Source organism: Equus asinus, unplaced genomic scaffold, assembly GCF_041296235.1.
Source record: "Equus asinus isolate D_3611 breed Donkey unplaced genomic scaffold, EquAss-T2T_v2 contig_196, whole genome shotgun sequence".
In the NCBI taxonomy this organism is placed as follows: Eukaryota; Metazoa; Chordata; class Mammalia; order Perissodactyla; family Equidae; genus Equus; species Equus asinus.
In genome coordinates, this window is record NW_027224845.1 from 4,874,676 (window position 1) to 4,885,935 (window position 11,260).

The following is an 11,260-nucleotide window of genomic DNA, read 5'->3' on the forward strand; positions in this document are numbered from 1 at the left end:
GTAAGAGATGTTCCCGGTAGGCTGTAAGAGCACTGGGCAACGCCAGATGTTTCTTAGCTTCCCGAAGAGCTGGAAGCAAGATGCTTTGGGGCCTCTCATCCCCTTTGCAAACAAGACGGCCCTTTGGGCCAGGCAGCTCTAGGCCAATGGAGCACACCCAGAGCAGAAGTTCTACTTCAGGTAGATCAGGCCACCAACAAAGTGCGTTTCACAGGCCTTGGTAAGAGATTGTCTCTTAGGCTGTAAGAGCACTGGGCAGGGCCAGTTGTTTCTTAGCTTCCCAAAGAGCTGGAAGCAAGATGCTTTGGGGGCTCCCTGCCCCTTTGCCAACAAGGCCGACCTTTGGGCCTTTCAGCTCTGGGCCAATGGAGCACACCCAGAGCAGAAGTTCTACCTCAGCCAGATAAGGCCTGCCAAGAAACTGCGTTTCAAAGGCTTTGGTAAGAGATGTTGCCGGTACTCTGTTAGAGCACTGGGCAGAGACAGTTGTTTCTTAGCTTCCCAAAGAGCTGGAAGCAAGATGCTTTGGGGCCTCTCTGCCCCTTTGCAAACAAGGCATCCCTTTGGGCCTTTCAGCTCTAGGCCAATGGAGCACACCCAGAGCAGAAGTCCTACTTCAGCCAGATCAGGCCTGCCAAGGAACTGCGTTTCAGAGGCCTTTGTATGTGACGTTCCCGGTAGGCTGTGAGAGCACGGTGCAGAGCCAGTTGTTTCCTTGTTTCCCAAACAGCTGGAAGCAAGACGCTTTGGGGCCTCTCTGCCCCTTTGGAAACAAGGCAGCACGTTGGGTCTGGCAGCTCTAGGGCAATGGAGCACAACCAGAGCCGAAGTTCTACTTCTTCCAGATCAGGCCTGCCTAGACAGTGCGTTTCACAGGCCTTGATAAGAGATGTTCTCTTAGGCTATAAGAGCACTGGGCACAGCCAGTTGTTTCTTAGCTTCCCAAGAGGTGGAAGCAAGATGCTTTGGGGCCTCTCTCCCCCTTTGGAAACAAGGCAGCCCTTTGGGCCTTTCAGCTCTAGGGCAATGGAGCACACCCAGAGCAGAAGTTCTACCTCAGCCAGATCAGGCCTGCCAAGAAACTGCTTTTCACAGGCCTTCGTAAGAGGTGTTCCCGGAAGGCTGTCAGAGTACCTGGCAGAGCGAGTTGTTTCTTAGCTTCAAAAACAGCTGGAAGCAACATGATTTGGGGCCTCTCTCCCCCTTTGGAAACAAAGCAGCCTTGGTGCCTGGCAGCTCTAGGCCAAAGTAGCACACCCAGAGCACAAGTTCTACCTCAGCCAGATAAGGCCTGTCAAGAAGCTGCGTTTCACAGGCCTTTGTATGTGACGTTCCCGGTTGGCTTTGAGAGCACTGTGCAGAGCCAGTTGTTTTAGCTTCCCAGAGAGCAGGAAGCAAGATGCTTTGGGGCCTCTCTCACACTTTGGAAATAAAGGCAGCCCTTTGGGCCTGGCAGCCCTAGGCCAATGGAGTACACCCAGAGCAGAAGTTCTACCTCAGCCAGATCAGGCCTTCCAAGAAACTGCGTCTCACAGGCCTTTCTCTGTCACGTTGCCGGTAGGCTGTGAGAGCACTGTGCAGAGCCAGTTGTTTCTTAGCTTCCCAAAGATTTGGAAGCAAGATACTTTGGGGACTCTCAGCCCCTTTGGAAACAAGGCGGCCCTTTGGGCCTGGCAGCTCTAGGCCAAAGTAGCACGCCCAGAGCAGGAGTTCTACTTCAGCCAGATCAGGCCTGCCAAGAAACTGCGTTTCACAGGCCTTGGTAAGAGATGTTCCCGGTAGGCTGTGAGAGCACTGTGGAGAGCCAGTTGCTTTAGCTTCCCACAGAGCTGGAAGCAAGATGCTTTGGGGCCTCTCTCTCCCTTTGGACACAAGGCAGCCGTTTGGGCCTGGCAGCTCTAGGCCAATGGAGCACACCCACAGCAGAAGTTCTACTTCAGGCAGATCAGTCCTGCCCAGAAACTGCGTTTCACAGCCCTTGGTAAGAGATGTTCACGGTAGGCTGTGAGAGCACTGGGCAGAACCAGTTGTTTTTTAGCTTCCCAAAGTGCTGGAGGCAAGATGCTTTGGGGCCTCTCTCACCCTTTGGAAACAAGGCAGCCCTTAGGTCCTGGTAGCTCTAGGCCTATGTAGCACAACCAGAACAGAAGTTCTACTTCAGCCAGGTCAGGCCTGCCAAGAAACTGCGTTTCACAGGCCTTTCAAAGAGATGTTCTCTTAGGCTGTAAGAGCACTGGGCAGAGCCAGCTGTTTCTTAGCTTCCCGAAGAGCTGGGAGCAAGATGCTTTGGGTCCACTCTCCGTCTTTGGAAACAAGGCAGCCCTTTGGGCCTGGCAGCTCTAGGGCAATGGAGCACACCCAGAGCAGAAGTTCTACGTCAGCCAGATCAGGCCTGCCAGGAAACTGCGTTTCAGAGGCCTTGGTAAGAGATGATCCCGGTAGGCTGTAAGAGCACTGGGCAGAGCCAGTTGTTTCTTACCTTCCTGAAAAGCTGGAAGCAAGATGCTTGGGACCCCTCTGCCCGTTTGGGAACAAGGCAGCCTTTTGGGTCGGGAAGCTCTAGGCCAATGGAGCACACGCAGAGCAGGAGTTCTACTTCAGCCTGATCAGGCCTGCAAAGAAACAGCGTTTGACAGGCCTTGGTAAGAGATGTTCCCGGTAGGTGTAAGAGCACTGGGCAGAGCCAGTTGTTTCTTAGCTTCGCAAAGACCGGGAAGCAAGATGCTTTGGGCCTCTCTGCCCCTTGGAAACAGGGCAGCACTTTGGGCCTGGCAGCTCTAGGGCAATGGAGCACACCCAGAGCCGGAGTTCTACTTCAGCCAGATGAGGCCTGCCAAGAAACTGCGTTTCACAGGCCTTTCAAAGACATGTTCCCGGTAGGCTGTAAGAGCACGGGCCAGAGCGAGTTGGTTCTTAGCTTCCCAGAGAGCTGGAAGCAAGATGCTTTGGGGCCTCTCTGCCCCTTTGGAAACAAGGCAGCACCTTGGGCCTGGCAGCTCTAGGGCAATGGAGCACACCCAGAGCAGAAGTTCTACTTCAGCCAAATCAGGCCTGCCAGGAAACGGCGTTTCACAGGCCTTGGTAAGAGATGTTCCCGGTAGGCTGTAAGAGCACTGGGCAACGCCAGATGTTTCTTAGCTTCCCGAAGAGCTGGAAGCAAGATGCTTTGGTGCCACTCTCTCACTTTGGAATCAAGGCAGCCCTTTGGGGCAGGTAGCTCTAGGCCAGTGGAGCACACCCAGAGCAGAAGTTCTACTTCGGCCAGTTCAGGCCACCAACAAACTGCGTTTCACAGGCCTTGGTAAGAGATGTTCCCGGTAGGCTGTAAGAGCACTGGGCAACGCCAGATGTTTCTTAGCTTGCCGAAGAGCTGGAAGCAAGATGCTTTGGGGCCTCTCATCCCCTTTGCAAACAAGGCGGCCCTTTGGGCCAGGCAGCTCTAGGCCAATGGAGCACACCCAGAGCAGAAGTTCTACTTCAGGTAGATCAGGCCACCAACAAAGTGCGTTTCACAGGCCTTGGTAAGAGATTGTCTCTTAGGCTGTAAGAGCACTGGGCAGAGCCAGTTGTTTCTTAGCTTCCCAAAGAGCTGGAAGCAAGATGCTTTGGGGGCTCCCTGCCCCTTTGCCAACAAGGCCGACCTTTGGGCCTTTCAGCTCTGGGCCAATGGAGCACACCCAGAGCAGAAGTTCTACCTCAGCCAGATAAGGCCTGCCAAGAAACTGCGTTTCAAAGGCTTTGGTAAGAGATGTTGCCGGTACTCTGTTAGAGCACTGGGCAGAGACAGTTGTTTCTTAGCTTCCCAAAGAGCTGGAAGCAAGATGCTTTGGGGCCTCTCTGCCCCTTTGCAAACAAGGCATCCCTTTGGGCCTTTCAGCTCTAGGCCAATGGAGCACACCCAGAGCAGAAGTCCTACTTCAGCCAGATCAGGCCTGCCAAGGAACTGCGTTTCAGAGGCCTTTGTATGTGACGTTCCCGGTAGGCTGTGAGAGCACGGTGCAGAGCCAGTTGTTTCCTTGTTTCCCAAACAGCTGGAAGCAAGACGCTTTGGGGCCTCTCTGCCCCTTTGGAAACAAGGCAGCACGTTGGGTCTGGCAGCTCTAGGGCAATGGAGCACAACCAGAGCCGAAGTTCTACTTCTTCCAGATCAGGCCTGCCTAGACAGTGCGTTTCACAGGCCTTGATAAGAGATGTTCTCTTAGGCTATAAGAGCACTGGGCACAGCCAGTTGTTTCTTAGCTTCCCAAGAGGTGGAAGCAAGATGCTTTGGGGCCTCTCTCCCCCTTTGGAAACAAGGCAGCCCTTTGGGCCTTTCAGCTCTAGGGCAATGGAGCACACCCAGAGCAGAAGTTCTACCTCAGCCAGATCAGGCCTGCCAAGAAACTGCTTTTCACAGGCCTTCGTAAGAGGTGTTCCCGGAAGGCTGTCAGAGTACCTGGCAGAGCGAGTTGTTTCTTAGCTTCAAAAACAGCTGGAAGCAACATGATTTGGGGCCTCTCTCCCCCTTTGGAAACAAAGCAGCCTTTGTGCCTGGCAGCTCTAGGCCAAAGTAGCACACCCAGAGCACAAGTTCTACCTCAGCCAGATAAGGCCTGTCAAGAAGCTGCGTTTCACAGGCCTTTGTATGTGACGTTCCCGGTTGGCTTTGAGAGCACTGTGCAGAGCCAGTTGTTTTAGCTTCCCAGAGAGCAGGAAGCAAGATGCTTTGGGGCCTCTCTCACACTTTGGAAATAAAGGCAGCCCTTTGGGCCTGGCAGCCCTAGGCCAATGGAGTACACCCAGAGCAGAAGTTCTACCTCAGCCAGATCAGGCCTTCCAAGAAACTGCGTCTCACAGGCCTTTCTCTGTCACGTTGCCGGTAGGCTGTGAGAGCACTGTGCAGAGCCAGTTGTTTCTTAGCTTCCCAAAGATTTGGAAGCAAGATACTTTGGGGACTCTCAGCCCCTTTGGAAACAAGGCGGCCCTTTGGGCCTGGCAGCTCTAGGCCAAAGTAGCACGCCCAGAGCAGGAGTTCTACTTCAGCCAGATCAGGCCTGCCAAGAAACTGCGTTTCACAGGCCTTGGTAAGAGATGTTCCCGGTAGGCTGTGAGAGCACTGTGGAGAGCCAGTTGCTTTAGCTTCCCACAGAGCTGGAAGCAAGATGCTTTGGGGCCTCTCTCTCCCTTTGGACACAAGGCAGCCGTTTGGGCCTGGCAGCTCTAGGCCAATGGAGCACACCCACAGCAGAAGTTCTACTTCAGGCAGATCAGTCCTGCCCAGAAACTGCGTTTCACAGCCCTTGGTAAGAGATGTTCACGGTAGGCTGTGAGAGCACTGGGCAGAACCAGTTGTTTTTTAGCTTCCCAAAGTGCTGGAGGCAAGATGCTTTGGGGCCTCTCTCACCCTTTGGAAACAAGGCAGCCCTTAGGTCCTGGTAGCTCTAGGCCTATGTAGCACAACCAGAACAGAAGTTCTACTTCGGCCAGGTCAGGCCTGCCAAGAAACTGCGTTTCACAGGCCTTTCAAAGAGTTGTTCTCTTAGGCTGTAAGAGCACTGGGCAGAGCCAGCTGTTTCTTAGCTTCCCGAAGAGCTGGGAGCAAGATGCTTTGGGTCCACTCTCCGTCTTTGGAAACAAGGCAGCCCTTTGGGTCTGGCAGCTCTAGGGCAATGGAGCACACCCAGAGCAGAAGTTCTACTTCAGCCAGATCAGGCCTGCCAGGAAACTGCGTTTCACAGGCCTTGGTAAGAGATGTTCCCGGTAGGCTGTGAGAGCACTGTGGAGAGCCAGTTGCTTTAGCTTCCCACAGAGCTGGAAGCAAGATGCTTTGGGGCCTCTCTCTCCCTTTGGACACAAGGCAGCCGTTTGGGCCTGGCAGCTCTAGGCCAATGGAGCACACCCACAGCAGAAGTTCTACTTCAGGCAGATCAGTCCTGCCCAGAAACTGTGTTTCACAGCCCTTGGTAAGAGATGTTCACGGTAGGCTGTGAGAGCACTGGGCAGAACCAGTTGTTTTTTAGCTTCCCAAAGTGCTGGAGGCAAGATGCTTTGGGGCCTCTCTCACCCTTTGGAAACAAGGCAGCCCTTAGGTCCTGGTAGCTCTAGGCCTATGTAGCACAACCAGAACAGAAGTTCTACTTCAGCCAGGTCAGGCCTGCCAAGAAACTGCGTTTCACAGGCCTTTCAAAGAGTTGTTCTCTTAGGCTGTAAGAGCACTGGGCAGAGCCAGCTGTTTCTTAGCTTCCCGAAGAGCTGGGAGCAAGATGCTTTGGGTCCACTCTCCGTCTTTGGAAACAAGGCAGCCCTTTGGGTCTGGCAGCTCTAGGGCAATGGAGCACACCCAGAGCAGAAGTTCTACTTCAGCCAGATCAGGCCTGCCAGGAAACTGCGTTTCACAGGCCTTGGTAAGAGATGTTCCCGGTAGGCTGTGAGAGCACTGTGGAGAGCCAGTTGCTTTAGCTTCCCACAGAGCTGGAAGCAAGATGCTTTGGGGCCTCTCTCTCCCTTTGGACACAAGGCAGCCGTTTGGGCCTGGCAGCTCTAGGCCAATGGAGCACACCCACAGCAGAAGTTCTACTTCAGGCATATCAGTCCTGCCCAGAAACTGTGTTTCACAGCCCTTGGTAAGAGATGTTCACGGTAGGCTGTGAGAACACTGGGCAGAACCAGTTGTTTTTTAGCTTCCCAAAGTGCTGGAGGCAAGATGCTTTGGGGCCTCTCTCACCCTTTGGAAACAAGGCAGCCCTTAGGTCCTGGTAGCTCTAGGCCTATGTAGCACAACCAGAACAGAAGTTCTACTTCAGCCAGGTCAGGCCTGCCAAGAAACTGCGTTTCACAGGCCTTTCAAAGAGATGTTCTCTTAGTCTGTAAGAGCACTGGGCAGAGCCAGCTGTTTCTTAGCTTCCCGAAGAGCTGGGAGCAAGATGCTTTGGGTCCACTCTCCGTCTTTGGAAACAAGGCAGCCCTTTGGGCCTGGCAGCTCTAGGGCAATGGAGCACACCCAGAGCAGAAGTTCTACTTCAGCCAGATCAGGCCTGCCAGGAAACTGCATTTCACAGGCCTTGGTAAGAGATGTTCCCGGTAGGCTGTAAGAGCACTGGGCAGAGCCAGTTGTTTCTTACCTTCCTGAAAAGCTGGAAGCAAGATGCTTGGGACCCCTCTGCCCGTTTGGGAACAAGGCAGCCTTTTGGGTCGGGAAGCTCTAGGCCAATAGAGCACACGCAGAGCAGGAGTTCTACTTCAGCCTGATCAGGCCTGCAAAGAAACAGCGTTTGACAGGCCTTGGTAAGAGATGTTCCCGGTAGGTGTAAGAGCACTGGGCAGAGCCAGTTGTTTCTTAGCTTCGCAAAGACCGGGAAGCAAGATGCTTTGGGCCTCTCTGCCCCTTGGAAACAGGGCAGCACTTTGGGCCTGGCAGCTCTAGGGCAATGGAGCACACCCAGAGCCGGAGTTCTACTTCAGCCAGATGAGGCCTGCCAAGAAACTGCGTTTCACAGGCCTTTCAAAGACATGTTCCCGGTAGGCTGTAAGAGCACGGGCCAGAGCGAGTTGGTTCTTAGCTTCCCAGAGAGCTGGAAGCAAGATGCTTTGGGGCCTCTCTGCCCCTTTGGAAACAAGGCAGCACCTTGGGCCTGGCAGCTCTAGGGCAATGGAGCACACCCAGAGCAGAAGTTCTACTTCAGCCAAATCAGGCCTGCCAGGAAACGGCGTTTCACAGGCCTTGGTAAGAGATGTTCCCGGTAGGCTGTAAGAGCACTGGGCAACGCCAGATGTTTCTTAGCTTCCCGAAGAGCTGGAAGCAAGATGCTTTGGTGCCACTCTCTCACTTTGGAATCAAGGCAGCCCTTTGGGGCAGGTAGCTCTGGGCCAGTGGAGCACACCCAGAGCAGAAGTTCTACTTCGGCCAGTTCAGGCCACCAACAAACTGCGTTTCACACGCCTTGCTAAGAGATGTTCCCGGTAGGCTGTAAGAGCACTGGGCAACGCCAGATGTTTCTTAGCTTCCCGAAGAGCTGGAAGCAAGATGCTTTGGGGCCTCTCATCCCCTTTGCAAACAAGGCGGCCCTTTGGGCCAGGCAGCTCTAGGCCAATGGAGTACACCCAGAGCAGAAGTTCTACTTCAGCTACATCAGGCCACCAACAAAGTGCGTTTCACAGGCCTTGGTAAGAGATTGTCTCTTAGGCTGTAAGAGCACTGGGCAGAGACAGTTGTTTCTTAGCTTCCCAAAGAGCTGGAAGCAAGATGCTTTGGGGGCTCCCTGCCCCTTTGCCAACAAGGCCGACCTTTGGGCCTTTCAGCTCTAGGCCAATGGAGCACACCCAGAGCAGAAGTTCTACCTCAGCCAGATAAGGCCTGCCAAGAAACTGCGTTTCAAAGGCTTTGGTAAGAGATGTTGCCGGTACTCTGTTAGAGCACTGGGCAGAGACAGTTGTTTCTTAGCTTCCCAAAGAGCTGGAAGCAAGATGCTTTGGGGCCTCTCTGCCCCTTTGCAAACAAGGCATCCCTTTGGGCCTTTCAGCTCTAGGCCAATGGAGCACACCCAGAGCAGAAGTCCTACTTCAGCCAGATCAGGCCTGCCAAGGAACTGCGTTTCAGAGGCCTTTGTATGTGACGTTCCCGGTAGGCTGTGAGAGCACGGTGCAGAGCCAGTTGTTTCCTTGTTTCCCAAACAGCTGGAAGCAAGACGCTTTGGGGCCTCTCTGCCCCTTTGGAAACAAGGCAGCACGTTGGGTCTGGCAGCTCTAGGGCAATGGAGCACAACCAGAGCCGAAGTTCTACTTCTTCCAGATCAGGCCTGCCTAGACAGTGCGTTTCACAGGCCTTGATAAGAGATGTTCTCTTAGGCTATAAGAGCACTGGGCACAGCCAGTTGTTTCTTAGCTTCCCAAGAGGTGGAAGCAAGATGCTTTGGGGCCTCTCTCCCCCTTTGGAAACAAGGCAGCCCTTTGGGCCTTTCAGGTCTAGGGCAATGGAGCACACCCAGAGCAGAAGTTCTACCTCAGCCAGATCAGGCCTGCCAAGAAACTGCTTTTCACAGGCCTTCATAAGAGGTGTTCCCGGAAGGCTGTAAGAGTACCTGGCAGAGCGAGTTGTTTCTTAGCTTCAAAAACAGCTGGAAGCAACATGATTTGGGGCCTCTCTCCCCCTTTGGAAACAAAGCAGCCTTGGTGCCTGGCAGCTCTAGGCCAAAGTAGCACACCCAGAGCACAAGTTCTACCTCAGCCAGATAAGGACTGTCAAGAAGCTGCGTTTCACAGGCCTTTGTATGTGACGTTCCCGGTTGGCTTTGAGAGCACTGTGCAGAGCCAGTTGTTTTAGCTTCCCACAGAGCAGGAAGCAAGATGCTTTGGGGCCTCTCTCACACTTTGGAAATAAAGGCAGCCCTTTGGGCCTGGCAGCCCTAGGCCAATGGAGTACACCCAGAGCAGAAGTTCTACCTCAGCCAGATCAGGCATTCCAAGAAACTGAGTCTCACAGGCCTTTCTCTGTCACGTTGCCGGTAGGCTGTGAGAGCACTGTGCAGAGCCAGTTGTTTCTTAGCTTCCCAAAGATTTGGAAGCAAGATACTTTGGGGACTCTCAGCCCCTTTGGAAACAAGGCGGCCCTTTGGGCCTGGCAGCTCTAGGCCAAAGTAGCACACCCAGAGCAGGAGTTCTACTTCAGCCAGATCAGGCCTGCCAAGAAACTGCGTTTCACAGGCCTTGGTAAGAGATGTTCCCGGTAGGCTGTGAGAGCACTGTGCAGAGCCAGTTGCTTTAGCTTCCCACAGAGCTGGAAGCAAGATGCTTTGGGGCCTCTCTCTCCCTTTGGACACAAGGCAGCCGTTTGGGCCTGGCAGCTCTAGGTCAATGGAGCACACCCACAGCAGAAGTTCTACTTCAGGCAGATCAGTCCTGCACAGAAACTGCGTTTCACAGCCCTTGGTAAGAGATGTTCACGTTAGGCTGTGAGAGCACTGGGCAGAACCAGTTGTTTTTTAGCTTCCCAAAGTGCTGGAGGCAAGATGCTTTGGGGCCTCTCTCACCCTTTGGAAACAAGGCAGCCCTTAGGTCCTGGTAGCTCTAGGCCAATGGAGCACACCCACAGCAGAAGTTCTACTTCAGGCAGATCAGTCCTGCCCAGAAACTGCGTTTCACAGCCCTTGGTAAGAGATGTTCACGGTAGGCTGTGAGAGCACTGGGCAGAACCAGTTGTTTTTTAGCTTCCCAAAGTGCTGGAGGCAAGATGCTTTGGGGCCTCTCTCACCCTTTGGAAACAAGGCAGCCCTTAGGTCCTGGTAGCTCTAGGCCTATGTAGCACAACCAGAACAGAAGTTATACTTCAGCCAGGTCAGGCCTGCCAAGAAACTGCGTTTCACAGGCCTTTCAAAGAGATGTTCTCTTAGGCTGTAAGAGCACTGGGCAGAGCCAGCTGTTCCTTAGCTTCCCGAAGAGCTGGGAGCAAGATGCTTTGGGTCCACTCTCCGTCTTTGGAAACAAGGCAGCCCTTTGGGCCTGGCAGCTCTAGGGCAATGGAGCACACCCAGAGCAGAAGTTCTACTTCAGCCAGATCAGGCCTGCCAGGAAACTGCGTTTCACAGGCCTTGGTAAGAGATGTTCACGGTAGGCTGTGAGAGCACTGGGCAGAACCAGTTGTTTTTTAGCTTCCCAAAGTGCTGGAGGCAAGATGCTTTGGGGCCTCTCTCACCCTCTGGAAACAAGGCAGCCCTTAGGTCCTGGTAGCTCTAGGCCTATGTAGCACAACCAGAACAGAAGTTCTACTTCAGCCAGGTCAGGCCTGCCAAGAAACTGCGTTTCACAGGCCTTTCAAAGAGATGTTCTCTTAGGCTGTAAGAGCACTGGGCAACGCCAGATGTTTCTTAGCTTCCCGAAGAGATGGGAGCAAGATGCTTTGGGTCCACTCTCCGTCTTTGGAAACAAGGTAGCCCTTTGGGCCTGGCAGCTTTAGGGCAATGGAGCACACCCAGAGCAGAAGTTCTACTTCGGCCAGTTCAGGCCACCTACAAACTGCGTTTCACAGGCCTTGGTAAGAGATGTTCCCGGTAGGCTGTAAGAGCACTGGGCAACGCCAGATGTTTCTTAGCTTCCCGAAGAGCTGGAAGCAAGATGCTTTGGGGCCTCTCATCCCCTTTGCAAACAAGGCGGCCCTTTGGGCCAGGCAGCTCTAGGCCAATGGAGCACACCCAGAGCAGAAGTTCTACTTCAGCTAGATCAGGCCACCAACAAAGTGCGTTTCACAGGCCTTGGTAAGAGATGTTCCCGGTAGGCTGTAAGAGCACTG